The sequence below is a fragment of the Marmota flaviventris genome, chromosome 1 (genome assembly GCF_047511675.1).
Source record: "Marmota flaviventris isolate mMarFla1 chromosome 1, mMarFla1.hap1, whole genome shotgun sequence".
NCBI classification, from domain to species: domain Eukaryota; kingdom Metazoa; phylum Chordata; class Mammalia; order Rodentia; family Sciuridae; genus Marmota; species Marmota flaviventris.
In genome coordinates, this window is record NC_092498.1 from 181,299,143 (window position 1) to 181,304,239 (window position 5,097).

The window sequence follows — 5,097 nt, forward strand, 5'->3', positions numbered from 1 at the left end:
TACAATTCTAGACTGGCTTTCTGTGATCTTCCAAGGACATGAAACTTCTGAGGAGAGAATAGGATTGGTTCTAAATTGGGAAAGCAGGAGAACTCAGAACAGTGTTTCAAAGAACTTTCTCTGGGAAACGCAATTCCACAGATTTGTAGGAGATTATGCTCTTATTTATACATCTGTAAGTCTAGGACTGTCTTAACATCTCTCTCTGATCAGCACTGTTCACTCCCTAAAGAGCAGGAGCTGTGTTTGTTTTATTCACCAACATGTCCCCAGGGCTGGCTCCTAGGTAACTTCCAATAATTGTCTATTAAATTCAAAGAGCAAGGAAATGAGCAGGCATCAAATGCTACAGAGTTTTTGGTAGGTTTCTTTTTATGCTTCACCACTGATTTTCATTTCAGAACCTACAATCATCGGCTCCAGGGTTTTTCTAATTAAATTTACTGGAAATTTTACTCCTTCATGTCATATACATATATTTTGTATTTAACTCTTTCTGTACTCTACTGTCAAAAGAAATCCATCATATAAATTTTTCTAAGAAGAAAGTTGTCAATTTGTAACTATGAACAAGTGTTGGGTTGATGAAATCCCTATGTGCCAAAGGTAGAGAAATGAATTATATATAAATACCTGAAGAAGAACGTCACATCGATCTTTTATAAAATCATGAAATAGCTTGCAGAAATAGCAAAGTCCATGTTTTTGAGCCGTATATATGATTTTGGTATTACTGGTTTAGTTGCAAAAAGGTGAACACAGTAAAGATAGAAGAAAGAAGAATGCCACCATTAACTACTTTTCTCTGCTATATTAGTTGGAATATTAACTTTTTCCATTGCTAAAGGGACAGAAACCATGAATCCAATTCCACTAACTTCCATGGAAGACTAGATAAGAACCATTCAATTATAGGTTGCTTATTTATCTAATTCTCTTGACAGTATTTGCCTTTGGTGAAACAAATCACCTGTTGAAGGCGGGAAAAAGCCATTTAAATGATTACAATCTACTTCAGCTAATTTCCTCTTTAACCTATTTGTAAGCCAGCAAGAGCCGATAATTGTAATGAATAGTTCTTGTGGGAAGTTTTAGTTGACATTTGGATCTCATTAGACTTTGAAAACTTCTGCCATCTTCCTCTTTTTGCATTCTTTTGCTGGGATTAGTTTTCTTTTCTTTTTTTTAAGAGAGAGAGAGAATTTTTTAAATATTTATTTATTTTTTAGTTTTCGGCGGACACAACATCTTTGTTTGTATGTGGTGCTGAGGATCAAACCCGGGCCGCACGCATGTCAGGCCAGCTCGGTACTGCTTGAGCCGCATCCCTAGCCTGGGATTAGTTTTCAAGGAAGTCTTCATTGCATGGAATGTAATATCTGAACTTTAAAGCTTCAAGATTTGAACTCTGGCTCTCTCCTTATTAGCTATGTGAACCAGGATAATTCTTATTTTCTTTTTGCAGCTATGAAATAATTTTTTTGAATGATTAAGCGAGTTAATAAGTTTACAGGTATAAAGTGCTTAACAGTGTCCAGCATGTGGTGAGCACACAATGACAAAACTCATTATTAATAAGAAGCTCTGAAATGGAAAAGATGACCGAATAAAGATGAGATACTAGAAAAACAAAGCAAATTTCTTTTTATAATGAACTTATCAACTTTGGAAAATTTAGCATATTATTAATAGATGCCTCCTCTATTATCAATACTAGAAACAGACATCTTTTCAAGTGCTGGTACCAGATTACTTCTGTGTTGTAAGTTCAATACATTCAGAATTCATTATGAAGGTTATCATATTTTAGAGGCATAGTGTATAATACTCCTTGGATTATAATATCTTTGTGCTTGTGAAGAATTAAAATAAATTAATAGGAATGTCAACTGAACTCCTTTTCATGTTTTGAAGTAGATGCAATTTAAGGGTGAAAAAAAAGTGTAAAATGGAAAAATCAGTATCTGCTGAATGTAATGGTTTAAAAAAAATGTGTGAGGGAAAATAAGAAGGCGGAGACAAAGAATAGCAGCTTCTCCATAGGGCAGATATGTGAGGAGAAATCACATATATCATTGCTACTTTGTGGATGTGTCCTTAACTTTAATTTTTACCCTTTTTTTGAGGTTGTAGAGTATAAATACTATTCTTAGACAAATAAGTTTTGACTTTCTGTATAGAAGATTTATGGAGGTTTATAAAATACTAATTTAGGAAGACACTAGAAATTTCTAGTATGTGTGTATATGTATGGACAAGTTTGGTTTACCATCTTGGGATATTTTGTTCAGGCTAAACTTAAATTTGTGGTTTGAACACACATCAGTTGTATCTGCCATTAAGAATATCACTTAAGGCCAATTCAGATGGACTTAAAGCTATGCAAGTAATCCATACTGTAAATGATCTCATATGCAAAAAGAGAAAAAATAGGCTACCATTTTTATTTAGTCAATATTTTGCTTTGAGTTTAGGTTTAGTGTCTTGTTTATAGAGGAAAGCTCAGGAATTCCCCCCTAGTCTAGAAGTGGTTTTAGCCTGGAGAAAAACTAGCCTCATATTGCTGAATAAACAGTTTGGTACCTCTGATCTCATTTAAAAAATGTTCCCTAACTTCCTAGCAGTGCAATAATTAGACTTAACAGAAGCCTGTATTATAAAATAAGTAACACTTGGCACCAGAACTATAACTTGGAGCAGTTAAGAGAGAAGTTGGTACCTCTGAAGCTGACCCCTTTTTAAAAAACTTATGTTCATATCACCAGCATGCATTTTTAGCTATTATTTCTGTCTTGATGACTAATTTTCTCTTTATTAAGTTTTTCTTTATCCTGGCTCCCTCAGCACCAGTTTCTAAAGTGTCCTCCTTTCTCAACTCCATCTTTTTTGTTTGTTTGTTTTGTAAACAATAGTTTTATACAAATATAAAGTTGTGCACCTTCCAAGATATCACTCCAATAGACATTTATTCAACTAAAACAAAACATCTTTAAAGATATTTTAACAATGTACAAATACATTCACTACCTAATCTGCTGATTAAGAGACTCCAACAAAGTTTCCAGTACCTACAACAGAATTTACAAATGCCTACAATAATTTGTAGATTGGTTTAGTTTACAGTTAAATATATTGCTTTGTTTAAGAAATATTATTAATATAAATGTATGGTTTACAATATCCCCATTATAACAAGAAAAAAATAGACTCATAAAATGTCTTTAGGCATTTATTATGCAGAGTATTTAAGTGATTATTCTTACTATGACATAAGAATAATATTCATTTAATACTAAAAGATTTTATTAGTCCCGAGGCCACTGAAACATTTTCAGGAAGTTCCAAAATAAAATCTGACTATTCTTTCCATGAAATAAATAGAATAGCAGCAATCCCTGGGTATCCCTTAAATATAAACTATAAAGATTCCTTTATTATTTAGGCCTTAAGTATAAAAATAAAAGAAAATTTTAGAAACTAGTTAACACTACCAGCCTGAATTTGGTTTTCACTTGTGCATGTCTAAGGTAAGCAATTTCAACATGAAGTATGTATTTAAAATTAACAATCTTTTTTCTAACTTTTACTCATTCATAATCCAAGTGCTTACTCTTAATCATGGAATCAACTTATTTCTGAAAATAACCTACAGAAATAGTACATAAACACACATACCTTTGAGACAGACTAAGAACATCCTATATTCTATGGATCAAAATGCAAATATCTCTGTAACATGTAAACTAACACATTAATTTGGGACATACTGATACATTACTATATGCATACATATGTTCACCATAAAATAAATTCTGACAATGTTCTTAATATCATACTTCCCAGCCTCAACTACTAGAAAAAGAAAATAAAAACTTTGTTTAAAAAAAGAAAACAGTTTTCATCATAATTTGTAAGTGAAAGCAAAAAAAACCAACGCTCCTCTTTGCAACTGGACTGAGCTCTAAACAGTTCATAATCAAGAATCTCTTCGGCCATTCCTCAATATCACAGAAAACATAACTTTCTCTCTATTCAAGAAATCTGATCATCTCTGGTGTTTTGTTTTAAAAACTGCTTTCCAAGGTAAGTGGTAGCCATGCTGGTTAAATTCTTCTGGCTGCCCACTTTGCACCTGATGTAACCATACAGGTTGGTACCCTGTAGTACCACATCCATGATAACCACAGCCAACCACTTCACTCCGAAGGAGAAGAGAGCACTAAAGGCAAATATCACCCACAGCACTGGACAGGCAATTAGTCCTAACCAAAAGATTATTGATTCAGCCCCTGAAACAGTTTTATTCTCCTGAGGAGATGCCTTCCTGGACTCAAACACCCAATGACTCTTTCCATCCTCATCAATATGATTCCACCACTAAAGGCCTAACCATCAGTCTACCTGTGACATTCTTCATTGCCCAAAAGTCACATGCAACAACAAGATAATTGTCACCATACAGGCAATAAAGCTGCTGCTGAGCAATTCACAGAGAAGATAAACTATAATGGCACTGACTTGGAAGAACAAATGGAAAAAATGATGCCACTGGATGTCGGATTTTGGATTTTCTTTGTCTATTAGTTGTCTCTTCTGCATCAAACAATGAAACATCTTCAGTGTCATCATTGCTTTCCTGAGACAACATGGTGACCCTGCACCAGCCCCATTTCTGGGAACCATGTCAGCACACCAGTTGCCAAGTCCAGTCTGCAACTTATGTGGCCTCCTCAACTCCATCTTATTCTTCTAAGTGAGGAGGATGGAACTTGAACAAGAGAAAACACAAAGGACTTTGCTGTTTTTTTTTAATTTAGTTTTTAGTTATAGGTGGACACAATATCTTTATTTTTATATTTATGTGGTGCTGAGGATCAAACCCAGTGCCCCACGCTGAGCTACAACCCCAGCCTGTTTTTATTAAAACAGTTTTATTTTATTACTGTTTTTATTAAACTAAGACTAAAACAGACTTAAAGAAGCCTCTGAGAAGCCATTTTCCCTCATGATCTGAATTCCTGGGTCTCTGTTTAAACAAATGCATTTCTACTTGAGGAAAGGTCCCTTCATGCCATCTTTCTTCTGGACATAAAGTCG

The 5,097-nt window shown here is 34.1% G+C and overlaps 1 pseudogene; it reads right to left on the reverse strand.

The window, feature by feature from the left end:
• Positions 1-4,032: 4,032 nt before the first annotated feature.
• Positions 4,033-4,648, reverse strand: LOC114081743 (Golgi apparatus membrane protein TVP23 homolog B pseudogene; annotated as a pseudogene).
• Between the last annotated feature and the right edge of the window lie 449 nt (positions 4,649-5,097).